Consider the following 14,439-nt stretch of genomic DNA (forward strand, 5'->3'; position numbering starts at 1 on the left):
AATTAGATATTAAATTTCATAATGTATTTCATAATATAGTATGCATTTATTCCTTTATTATATAACATATTTTAATATAATAATAATAAAATCATATTTATTTAGTGTTTATGTAAATTAATTTATTTGTATTCTAATATATTTTAATATAATATAAAAAAAAGACTCAAACTAACAAAAAAAAACAAAGTGGGCATTTTTGAAGTAAAAAATGAATAGCATGGCAATATCAAAGCCTAAACTGTGATCCTATTGGGTTAACAATGAGAAGAACCTTAAAATCTCATTGTCATACATGATGTCTGTGGCTTTCATCCGTTTCTGAGCTCAGATGTTAGGCTGGTTATGAGACCTGTATTCAACCTCTATTTTTTGAGAGCGGCGTTCCTCTGAAGATAACAGCCAGGCTTTGCTGACAGCTCTCTGAAGTCACCTTTAGTGTAAAATTGCATACCGTTATTTTTTTATCTCTAGCCATCCTCTAAAACTGAGCTACCAGCTATCAGCTGTCCCCAGAAACGGCCAGAGAATGAAAAGTAACAATGAGGAGTGGAGAATGAGAATGAGAGATAAAGCGGACAGAATGAACTCTGAGGGCGAACAGGAGAAAGGAAGAGAGAGCCGGGATGGAGGGATGCAAGCTTCCTTTCACGCTGATTTGCTTCTGAATGACAGTTAGGAGCAGTGCTGTGCTGTGATGGAGCTTACGTAATGCCTTGTTACCCAATGTACTTGCTGGCCTACCAGTGTTCAATTAAATTTAGTCAATATTTTATTGTGCCATAATCAATCATTAAGTCACATTAACTCTTGACTAAAATGCCTTCACTTTTAGCATTTTTTATCATTATGATGCCTAAAGGGATTTATTATAATTATGAAAAATGGAATTCACAGTGTCTATGTAAATAATATTATTCAGAGGCTGTTATTGGATGATGGGCCGGTTAAAACTAAATTAGACTTTCAGCAAACCTGGAGCAAACCCATTAACATGCAACTTTACACATGAGTCTTAAAGTCTATTCTAAACTTTGTTTAGGGTGGAAAATTGTCATATAAAACAATATTATTCGTATTATTAGAAAACACTTTATAAAGATTATAAATGGGAGTCCAATTAAATTTAAAAGTTGAATATGACCCTCTAAAACAGAATGCGATGCTTTCCAGATAATATGAACCCCAGATTGTGAGGAAGCTAATCTCCATCACTGAACCCACCTTGATGCTCGGTCTCCTGCTAGAAAGACAAGCCAAGAGAGATGCCATGGCATTGTTTAGCAGCTCACCACCTCTTCCCCACAGCTGGAACACATGTGTTAGGCGATAAGTCATACGCAATTAACACAAGCCTGCTGGGGCCCGGCAGGCTGAGGGAGATGGTGTGTGTGCGGTGGCGCTGGCTTCCTGCTCATTATCTCTTCCCCAACACTTGTGGCACTCTAAAATTGAGCACGGGTAAAAAATAGAAACAGGGCAAATTGAACAGCGGCACACTGGCTTGCAAGCAGACTGACGGCATGTATAAATTTAGTGGAGTTTGACCTGACACGTTGAGTGTGGTTGGAATCAGAGAGCAGGTGTAATAACTACACGATGTGTGTGAGCTGAAGACATGGGAGGAACATGGGTCTGTGTCACGCGTCGTAGCGGGAAACGGAGAGTCTGTGATGCTTTATTTTACATTTTAAATCAGAATGATTTAGTTCTGGATCCTGACTGATCAACATAGCGTTCCAGCCATGCTAAAATGCATAATATAGCAGCTATGACGTGAAACACCTTTTCAGCATCAACTGTGAATCAGTTCTTTAATTTGAATTGAGGTGTCAAACAGGATCTATCTATAGATAGATGACAGAACGATGGATAGAATGACAGATAGATAGATAGATAGATAGATAGATAGATAGATAGATAGATAGATAGATAGATAGATAGATAGATAGATAGATAGATAGATAGATAGATAGATAGATAGGTGAACTTACCTTCTATCGTTCTTGCGATAACAAACTAAACAACAAGAGCGAGACATGAAAAATGGCAAATGCATCATGTAAAAATCAGCCAATCAGTGATCTACAATAATTTATTTTCTCTCTTCCCATTTCTCTTCTTTCCGCTGTCAGATGACAATGAAATCACGCCAATTAATCTGCTGTCCGTGCCATGATAACTCGCTCTTGCCTGCGGATTGCTGTTGCATTCTTGTCAGAGCTGTTCTGGCTGTAGATAGATTTGGCTGACATTAACCAGCAAACTAATGAAGCTCGTTCAGGTGACTGGTCTCCCGTCTGCTGATAGATCTTTATCAGCCACCAAATGGCAACAACAGCTGGGGAGGTGCGATATTGATGTTTAGCCGCATATCTGATCACCTGATCGGACTACAACAATGAAGACTTCGTGGCACTATAGAATGGGCTCCATATATATTCATTCTGGAGATCAAAGGCATAACATTTTATATACCATGATCTTGTTTTCTTATAAGTGCAGTGCAGCTTTCCTGGGATGTTTGGCATTTTAAGCCACAATAGCGGAATATGGATGTATTTCCATTTTGATTTTATATTCATGCATTTTGGGATTTGATATAATGCAAGATTATGTAGAATGGATATACATATTACAGAGCGAGATATGAAATGCCTCCAAACCTGTATTGCAAGCTTTTGGAAACATGTTTTTAAAGACTATTTTGCTGGAAAAATGTTATATTAAATGACCATAAAAGTCAAATACCTGTCAACGCTTCAAAACCAAACATTTGAGTTCACTCAAACATCAGAAAATTGTAATTTGACTCACCCTGCTGTTTCAAAACTGTAGCTGTAATTTTTGTTTTTGTGATTTTTAAGTATTTTTAATATTCCATATCAAGTTTCATAATGACCACATCTGTCAAGCTCCAGAAAAAGAGAAAGATTTATGAAAAAATCTCAAATTTTTGAACATAAAAATATGCAACTTGTGTGTCCGAAGTCATACAGAAATGTAATTAGGTATTTATTTATTACTTGAAATTGTCCTTTTAGTGCAACAGAACAGCTAACAGGTTTGGCAAGATGTGAGGATGAGTTAGTAATGATATTTTTATTTGGGGTTGAACTATTCCTTTAGTTGTTATAATGCCATGAAAACAACCTCAGAAAAAGACTGCTGGTTAAGACATTGGTAAAGCTGAAAATATCCTGACTTGCTGCAGTGTTCGCTGCCGAGGAATGGAGCTGAATAGAGGCGCCTGGCGTGTTAGTCTGGCCCTGAATTGCTCCTTTGGGATGCTCACAGTAAACAGGACCCCTAAGGTTCCTGCAATTCCCTAATGAGGATCATTTTAGCAACATGCCTGCTCTGAACAACACATAATTATCCCTCTCTTTACTGAGGCCTGACTGTAAACCCCCAGATCTTCAGGTAAGTCTATAGGGGGAAGGTTTATTGCAAAGACATGCTGATCTCTTGGGCAAAACCAGCTATTGTATAAAAATATTTTTACATTTGAATATTTATTTTTAAGGAAACCATGAGAATATTATAAATGACTTATACCATTGGACATTTTGGGGTTGACTTTTTAATGTTATAAGAAGTCCCTTGTTATGTTCAACAAGGCTATAAGAATTTGATTAAAAAAAAACATTTTAATATTGTGAAATATTATTACAGTGTTTTCTATTTGAATATATTGTAAAATGTAATTTATTCCTTTGATGCAAAGCTGAATTTTCAGCATCATTACTCAAGTCTTCAGTGTCACCTGATCCTTCAGAAACCGATCTAATATGCTGATTTGCTGTATTTATTATCAGCGTTAAAAACTATTGATTTCTTACTTTTTAAAGTAACTCATAGCTTAAACTTACTTTTTAAATGCTGTGGAAAAAATGTGATCAATCTCTCATTATTTATATAAAAGTTATATTTTTTGGCAGGACAGTTTGAGGAGTGACAGGAAAGGAGAAAGGGGACCAGGACTCAAACTTTGGTTGCCTAAAGCATTGTTGCACCGTATACTGGCACGCCGTCTACAAGGCTGTTGCTCGACCTAACATGTCATTCTAACATGTAATTTTTTAGTGAAGTATTGCAGATTTGCTACTCTTAAAAAAATGGCATTTTCCAGATGACAGCGACACAATAAACAGGCATTTTGCACATCACAAAAAAACGTATTTTTCTGCCTTATTTGTTCCGCAGAACACCCAAAACCACTGAAAGCCTGAAACTACTGTAGAATTTGGACATTTCCATTTATTTCTATAGTGAATACAAGAAGTCAAATGAGCACCAGCACTACATGCTTTGAACCAGTATCCAAAACATGTGCTGTTTTGTTTTTGTAGGGGCATATGTCATTCTGATTCCATCTTTTTTGTGCAATGATTGTGTTAGTGTATTAACCTAATAACATTTAATTATATTTTTCTTTCCAATAGAAACACTGCCCTGACCTTTAAACCTGCACAAAGACGGGTGGGAAGCTTTGCTCCCTACAACATTTTTCTATGTTATGGAAATACGAGATTGCAGATGAGAGATGGAAGACAAGGTGGCAAGCGGAGAAAGCATAAAAATTTAATATTAACTATAAATGGAGCATTAATTAAAAAGGTCTCACTGGAGATCTCTCGACATGAAGCTGGCCTGCATGCAGTGAAGTCTGAGATGATGCATCCCGCTCTGCTTTTTGGCTTCACTGCAAGTATGCTGAAAAAATAGGTTGTTTTTAAATGTTGTACTCTTTGCTTTCTCCTTTAAGCCACCAGTGGAGCTTGTATTGATGTAGAGCTTGTTGTGAAGAACCTACAGTTTAATATATGACAATTTAATTCAATGTTATTAATTCATATCTATTTCCTAAAGCATTTGTCGTTTAATAGATATATAAACAAAATGTAATATATATATATATATATATATATATATACACTGTATATTAACTATACTCTAAGTCAAACATTGTAAAATATTATATATTTATTTAATAAAAATATTTCAGATGTTAAATGTATACTTTTTGTTAGTCTGTGAACTAACTAACAACTGATGTGACGTTCTTGCAGCTGTGTTTCATCAACCTGTTATTTGTGGATGTGCAGGGATCATATCCTTCAATTTATCTCATGGAATCATCTCAGATGCATTTAATTAGATGGCATTGTGACTCTACCAATCGCTGTGATTGCAATGCGTTATTCCAGCACTTAGGGAAATCTAGGAAGCCGACGGCAGCTCACCTAACTGCTGATGAGAGTAGCCTCTGTTTGCTTCCGGGCAATTAGCTCTCAGGGCTGCTGAGGGACTCGGGCCCAGTGCTGGCCCAGCTGTCTCAAGACATAATAAATATTGACTCCTCATACTTCTCTTGTTCGGCTAAGTAAATTAAAGCACAGACTATTTGGCTTCAATGTTGCCATACTGAATGTGAAGTACAGCATTCATCTGCTCTCATTGAAAACCCATGAGTGAAGCTATGAGAAGAAAGGAGGTAAATAAGTGTGAGAAGAGAGAGAGAATGCAAACAAAAAAGCAGAATAAAGAAAAAGTCAGATACTAAAGACATTTCTTAGAGGCTTCTTGTAATAATGATTGATTGACAAACAAGTAATCCAAGACATGAAAAAAATAAAATAAAAATAACTGAAAAACAGAAAAAAAATCAATTAACTGGATCTTGGTTGTTTCTCATTGATACAGTGAGACATTTGGTCAAGATTATTTTCTTAAGAAAAAAGTGATCTTATATGTTTTTCCTCTCCTAGAGATTCAGGAGAGATCTGAAAATGTCAAGATAAGCAAGTCTGAAATCAAAGTTAAGTTATTTTGATATTCCACTTAAAGATCAAATTATTATGCTTTGCACATTAATTTTTAGAGCTTTATATTTTTATTAAATGACAAGAATTGATTTAAAAATATATATAATATCAGCTTTTTATGTTTATATATATATATATATATATATATATATAATTATAATTTTAGGAACAATGAAATATTAAAAATACAACTTTCAAAAAAGTCAGTAATGGTCAGTATTTATTTTATTTGGCATGAAAGCATTACATTTTCCACCAAAATATGAAGCGGTTTTCAACATTATTGATAACATCAATGTTTCCTGATCAGCAAATCAGGATATTAGAATGATTTCTAAAGGATCATGTATATATCAAATTCAGCGTTGTATCACAGGAAAAAATACATTTTAAAATTTATTAAAATAGAATTTTTTTCACAAAACTTTACTGTATTTATGATCAAATTAATGCAGCCAAATAAATGCATAAGGCTTATTTTAAAATAAATACATTTTAAAACATGTATAAACAGTATTATCTATCTATATCTATCCCTCACAGCTTGGCATGTCAAGATGATCCTAGCCACACCTAAATTTTGATTGACAGTTTCACATGTAAATCATGAAACAATTAAACCAGATATAATTCAGACCTGCTTTGTTTAATTTGGAACACGAAGACTTCATTGTGACTTTAAGTCAAAGGCAGCAACAACTCTGAGAATCCATACATGCACAATGCACACTTCCTTTCAAAAACAGCCAGAAATGTAACAGATCAGATCTCAGCAATTTTTTTAACTTGACACACTCAACATGCATGGAAAAACATCAAGAGTGCAAGAGCCAAACACGTCCGTCTGACACTTCCACTGAAGTTAAAAACTACTAGAATCAGATGTTTACCATCCGATCTAACCGTGACGTGTGTGGGTCTGGAGCGGGATTACCTGATGTGTTTGAACCATTATTGGTTTGGTTGCAGTACTGCTTGCTTCCACTATAAATCAATTTACAGCTCAGGAAGTAAACTTGTCATAAATTGTTATAGTAGCTGTCATTAGAAAGTCACTTTGGATAAGTGCGTCCGCTCAGGGGCGTAGATCACGCGGGGGACGTGCAGTGCTAATTGACATAGCATTCATTACAGTATAGAAACTATTCTGCCTCATGGGACAAAAAAAGAGTTTGTAACAAATCATTATTATTGGTTATTGTCCAGCAGTGTATCTGATTTCTAAGCCAATTAAAAGCTAGTAATAAGATAAAAAATGAAAGTTGCCCAGTCAAAAGTTTTTGAACATTAAGATTTGTAATGTTTTTAAAGAAGTCTTTCTGCTCAGAAAGCCTGGATTTATTTGATCCAAAGTATAGGCCTACAGCAAAACAGTACAATTTTGAAATATTTTCACTATTTAAAATAACTGTTTTCTATTTGAATATATTTTAAAACGTAAATTACTCCAGTCACACCATCTTTCAGAAATCATTCTAATATTCTGATTTGCTGCTAAAAAATATATATATATATATATATATATATATATATTATTATGATGTTGTTTTTTCCAGGTTTCTTTGATGAATAGAAAGTTCAGAAGAACAACATTTATCTGAAATAGAAATCTTTTGTGACATTATAAATGTATTTTTTAAAAACATCCTTGCTAAATAAAACTATTAATTTCTATAATTTATTTTCCAAAATAAATCAAATAAAATAATAATAATACTGACTCCACACTTTTGAATGGTATAGTGTGTAATGTTACAAAAGCTTTTTATTTCAGATAAATGCTGATCTTTGGATCTTTCTATTCATCAAAGAATCCTGAAAAAAAATACTCAACTGTTTTAAATAATAATAATAATAATTAAAAAAGGTTTCTTGAGCAGCACATCAGCATATTAGAATGATTCTGAAGCCTGGAGTAATGATGCTGAAAATTCAGCTTTGATCACAGAAATAAATGACATTTTCCAATATATTAAAATAGAAAGCAGTTGTTCATAGTAAAACTGTTTTTTGGATTAATTTAAAGCAGGCTTGGTGAGCAGAAGAAACTTATTAATAATACATATATACATTTCTGCCCCCCTCACTTCTGAAATGATGGCTACGCCCCTGTGTCTGCTAAACAATTAAACGTTAAAAATGATTCCTATCTCCTCTTAGATGTCTTCAGTTCTCATCTTTGTTTTCCCACATCCAGCATAAATACATTTCCAAGAAAGGATTCAGGAGCACAGCCTGACTCATGCACCTGCCCAGATGCAATTTTCACTCCGGCTCGTCTCTTTTCAGATCATACGCAGGTAATGCAATGCTGCCGCCCCCAGCAGCGGTTCCCACTGCACATCAACATGCTTAATTTCATCGTAACTCTCTCTCTTTCGCTGTCCTCAGCTGTACGGCTTCATTTATCATAGCGGCTCTGGAACATGTAATGCAAACACTTTCACTGCAGACACCCCACCACGTCCATCAGCGGCTTGCATGGTTAATTTATGTCCTTCACTCGAGCCAGAAGCGTCTGCTCATGAAACATGTCTTAAACTGCTGGGATGTCTTTTGCTCAAGTGAGTGATTTTTCCAACTTAATGGACCCGGAACCTGTAGCTGTCAACATCGTCCTTGGGAGCAATGATGCTTTGACACATGGCGAGGAGTTTGTGTGTGCAGAACGTGATTACGGCAGATTGACCCGAGCGCGCAGGGGAAGCTTTGACCCAATGGGGTCGTTATGGCTAGAAAGAAACTCGCATTAAGGCATTGTGCCTGTGAAATGGCTACCACATTAGAGAAGATCATTCATTTCCACATCTGTCTTTGTCTTTTTGTTCTCTAGGTTTGGTCATCACAAGCTGACCGTCTCCCAACCAAAGGCCTTTCCGACAAATTGCTCGTGCCCAATTGATAAAGGCGAAAAAGAGACCAATCAGCATACAGATGAAAGTAATTGAGCTCAAATCGTTTCAGCCCTTTATATAAACTCCCTTATGTGTCAAGAAAGTCGGTGCCATTTCTATAATGATGTTGTGGGAGGCTTTCCGTCTATTATACTAATGGTTTTCAGTGCATATATAGGAGACCATTATCTAGACTAGAGTATAATAGCGCTTATTGGTCAATTTGGGGATTAAAGTTATAGAATAAAGTGTAGGATATATCGATTTCATACATGATTATGAAAGTACCAGGTCTCATTTGGACATGTACAGTAGGAGGTATAAGAGATTTGCTGTTATCTCAGGGGATCTTAGACAGGATAACTGCCCTGAATCTATCAGAGAACTGATCTGAAAATGTATTTGATTTTATTTTCTTACACTTTGTCTATTTGCTCTTCGTATGAATCATTATATTATTAGCTTACCGGCATGCTTATGTAAATCACACACACACACACACACACACACACACACACAAAAGTACTGGTAATATATTTATATTATCCATTAATTTTACTGACATTTCCGTTAACTCTAAAACACAACGCAGTGTAGTACAAAATTCAGAAAAAAATAGCAAAAAATAAATATGGAAATTTACTTCATATTACTATTTTTACAGATTGTTCTGTATTTTTCATGCAATTTTGGCAACTCATAACTTTTTTCATTTTTTTATGGAGTTTGTCTACTGAAAATGAAATATGGCACTAATCTAAATAAAGTCTATTAAGACTTTTTATTTTTATTTTTCAAAATTGTTAAAAGAAAGATTGTTTGAATAAGAAAATAAAGTGTTTTACAGTCTAAAAAAATCCTGTCTTTCTACTTTTAACTCTAATTTACAGTTAATTCAGTGTGTTTCTTGCCATTATTGTGTTATTGACTAGCATTTTTCTTTTCAGTTGGCATTTGCTAGGGTTTTGAAAAAAGCAGGTGGCTCGTTTAATAGTCTGCGAAGACATGAATAGCATGCAGTAATTGACACAGTATAAACACACATCTAGGCTTCTAGATTATAGCTTTACAAAGCAGTGCAGTCATTTGACCTGAAAATGTGCAGCGATTTCCAGCCTATTCCTTCCTCTCATTCCATTCAAATAGTGTAATAAGACAATCCATTAAACATGTATCTTTGCATTAATTCATATTTAATATTAGCTGTCAGCTTGTGATATGGCGAGAATGGAATATAAATTCATATGCATGTCAGGCTTCGCAGATGAACTTAACCCTGTATGACATGTTAAAAAGATCCCAGACATTCTTGGAAAACGTGCAAAATAATGCATTTTAAATGAATTCCTGCATCATTCATTTCTTAGCTAGTTCAGAAACTTTTAATTGGGCACTAAATAAAACTTTGAGATGATGAGACTGTTCCCACCAGTGTAACGGTATACACTAGGGACAGGAAGTAACCACAGGCTGGAGTTCCCATTATCAGGGCCTGGACAGGAAATTAGAAAGCAAGTTTGCAAGTTGTCATTTAGCAAGCACTTTTGTACAAAGCGGCTCTAACGGAGTTGGGGAAATTGTTAAAGTATTTCAGTATTTCTCAAAAAACCGCCTTTCATTCGGTCACTGTTGCTTATTCATAAATGGTGTGCCATGTTCGTTTAGTTCGTTCGCAATCAACATGTCACATTCAGTGCTTCTCCACTCACTCATTTGCTCAGAATCAAATCACTGAAATCACTTACAGTGAAGGGATGTAAAGGCAAAAAGCATCTGCGAGTAAAAGCATATTTTTCTTTGAAGGCCATTCTGAAGTAGCTGTCATTTAAAAAAATAAAAATAAAAATGCATGCAACATAAAACATTTCATAATATTATAGTAGATATTTTACTAGTGTCTTTACAAGATGCTTTTTCTGAAGGCATAACATTTATATTTTTCAGTCTCTGCTGCCTTTCATGCCTGGGTTTCAGACTGTAAATGTTCCATACAGAGCTAGTATAATATCACTGAGATATTATTATGTTTTTTATCAATATTAGTGGAGTAAAAATGTTTTTTTTTTTTTTTTAATCGCTCCCTGGAAACTACTGCAGTATATAACGGGCAGGAGAACAAACTGGCGCTAAAATCACAAGAAAATATTCTGCTGAATTTGAACTGGAAGGAAATGAAGTGAGCGCCTGGCCATGTTTATGCACTATGATGCAGTGTAAGCTGTGTTTGCCTAGGCAGACCAAACTAGCAGTTTATAAAATCTCGACATAACCCCTTCGCAAGCATGTAGAGGGAAGGTAAATACTTGCATCATTGCATTGGTGCATGGTTAAAATGAAGCTTTGGCAGTTTAGCAAAAGGTTTGAAGTAGATTAGACAAGTACATTTAGAGTGTGTTCTTTCACTGCTTGATTCAGTCTGTTAAATGCATTTAAAATGATCACAAAATTTAAGGTATAGGTGCTGAAAATGTATATTTATATAATTCCATATATAGTAAATCAATATCACACGAAGAGTGCTGTTTTTCTCCAAAAATCAGCATGATTGCATATAGAATGTTTTTCATTCTATGTTTTTCTGTTTTTCAACAGTTCAGTAATCAAGAAATTAATTAAGAGACGTGTTTTAGACACCATATTGCTTGTTTTGCTCTATTTCGACAACAAAAATAATCCCATACACAATTTGAGATTTATAGGCCTATCCCAGGGGTGTCAAGCTCAGTTCCTGGAGAGCCGCAGCCCTGCCGAGTTTATTTCCAACCCTGCTCCAACACACATAGGGTTATATCTATACTGTTGTAGGGCTGTGGCCCTCCAGGAACTGAGTTTGACACCCTTGGCCTATCCCATTGTTGCGTTCCTCCCTCCTACTCTGAGTAAATTTTAAATTATCTACTTTTTACTTTTACTCAGACTGGTACTTTTACTTGTACTAAAATATTTTCGTACTCTTTTCACCTCTGCTTTTCAGATTCTTATTTACAGCATTATCATAATAGGCTTTATATTAACTCATTGGGAGAAACCCAGTTCTATGTGAAATCAGACATTTGATCACCCCCATATCGCCAAGATGGCATGATCATAACACCTCCCCGAGAATATTCGACTGTCGAATCAGGCCCCTCCTATCGAAGCATCGAATCGTCAACTATTCGGGGTGACCCCTAATCAATATTATGAATCAGTTTTTATTTTTATATTTTCTGTTTCATTTTAACGTATTTTTGTAATTTTCAGTTTTGTGTGTTTAGTTTTAGTTTTAATTATTTTACTATATTAAGTGAAACTGTTGCCTTGGCATCTAGCTGTTTTTGTTTGTTTGCTTGCTTGTTTTAATTATATATCAATAAAAGTTTATTTTAAGTAATAAAAAATTATTATGGTCTTAATTTTAGTTTCAGTTTTAGTTTTAACTAAATATCATAACCCTGGTTACGGCTCAGGTGATTTAATCAAATTTAGGATGAAAATTATTACAGACTACTTTTTCTTTTCTTTTTTATTCATACTTTTGTGGTTGAAATTTTATGTGTAATTCTACAATGATTATTTAAATCCATTAATATATATTAGTTGGTCCAAAATATTATATATTAAAGTCCAATTATACCATCATAATATTTGCAATTGATATTCTTTCTTACATCTACTATATTTGTATTCCGGGTAGCTATTGGTCTTTTCCTTGCATAAATTATACTGCTAATAATGTTTAATGATTCTTTATTTAGAAGTATTTTTCTTGCCAACACTGTTATTTTGTCTTAGAAAATGCAAACTTTTCTCTTTTCTTTTTGGCACAATCAAAAAGAATAAACACCTTAGTGAAAAACAAAATGCATAAACAAATTGCAAAGAGAGCAAATGAGAAAAATCAGACCCGACCTCTACGTCGCTTCGCTACATACAATAAGAGAAGCCTGCAACATCCAGCTGAATGAAGGACAAAGAGGGAATGAAAGAGAGGGAGAAAGCATTAGGGAAATTGGCCTGGGTTGTGGAATATCTGCGAGCTCGCAGATCCAGTAGCTGGATTTGACCCAGAGGCTAAAGAATCTAATGAGAGCAATCAGTTCCAGTGGCAGGAACGGACTGAACCATCGCCAGTCTGATGTTATGCACCATCTCCTGCCACAGAAAAGAGGATAGATAGATAGATTGATAGATCTGGGCAGCCTGAAACATTCTCAGGGAAGCTATAGTGATTCTTTGTCTCTCAACGAGCCATTGTGCATCTCCTTTGTGTCTCCTGACATGAGGCTATTGAGAGGCGGCGTGGGACAAAGAGAAGCCACTTTATAGCTTCAGTACAGATGTCCATCCTTTGTCTGTGTGTCTGTCGATCTGCCTTTCTCTTTCACTTTGTTTCTGTCTTTCCATTTTCTCCCTCTGTATCTCAGTTTCCTCTTTTTATGAAGTTGTCTGTGCTTTATGAGCTGCCCGTGGCGGTTGGCGCTCTCCTCGCCCGTTGGCTCCGCAGACGCGCTGTCTTTCTGTCTCCTGATCAAGAGCAGCTTCTGAAAAGGAGAGGAAGAATGGAAAACTAGACTAAAACAGATGCAGCAGTGCAGTGCATTGCATTGTGAATTTTGTGCTGTGGATGAATATAACCTTCAAACAGCAGGTCACGCGCACGTCTTGTCGAGCTCTCACAGCTATAGTCATTCCGAGACAGAACTATACACGTTCCAGCTGTCATGAGATTGGCAGTAATATCTGGATATAGTTCAGCACTGTCGTTGCCTTGAGCAAGATGGAATTTGATTGGCTGCTGCTGCACAGTTAAATAACAGTTACGTTGCATAAAATTTTGAAAAATTGCTTAAGTGTTGCTAAGTGGTTGCTAGAACATTCTAAGTGATTGATAAGGTATTCAAATCATGGATCTGGGCACATTCTGCTGTTCAAAAGTGAAAAATTTATAATTTTTTTAGGAAAAGATGCATTAAATCAAGAAGTGACAGCAGAGATATTCATAAAAAAAATAGTTTTCATATAAATGCTGTTCTTTTGGGGGGGAAAGAAACTGCATATTGAAGTAAAGGCTGCTGAAAATTAAGCATGCCATCACAGGAATAAATATTTTTTTTTAAACATATTAAGATAGAAAGTTATTTTAAATGCAGTTATTTTAAAGCATATTTTTTAAATAAATAAATGCAGACTTGGTGAGCATATAAGTGTCTTCTTTCAAAAATATTAATCTTACTGATCCCATAACTTTTGAAAACACTAGTGTAACTTGGGTCAATTGCAAAAAATAATAAGCAGACCATTATTTAACATGCACTCCATGCATTGCTCGATACTAATGTACTGGATTCCCAACAGGTTTTTTAACAGGTCACAGATTTCAAGGATGGATGGATAAACTAACAGATTTATTTTTATTTTTTTGGCTGAAGTTTCTGTTATGCTTTAATTAAATGTTATTATTATTATTATTATTATTGATACTTTTGCATCAAAATATATATAAATAATAATATATATATATAATATGTAAAGCACTAACTGCAGCGACCATGATGAATTGTTTACCAAGAAGACTGTGGTAAGATGTGTATCAAATACCAGTCATCCTTATGTTTGCAATTTTGTCAAATTATATACATTAAGAGCAAGCTGCATGTGTTTCATGATGTAGCTGACCATAATGCAGAATACTCTTATTTCTTGTCTTTCTTTTCTTTCTATTTAATTTCAAATGT

Source organism: Barbus barbus (assembly GCF_936440315.1).
Source record: "Barbus barbus genome assembly, chromosome: 38".
NCBI lineage: Eukaryota > Metazoa > Chordata > Actinopteri > Cypriniformes > Cyprinidae > Barbus > Barbus barbus.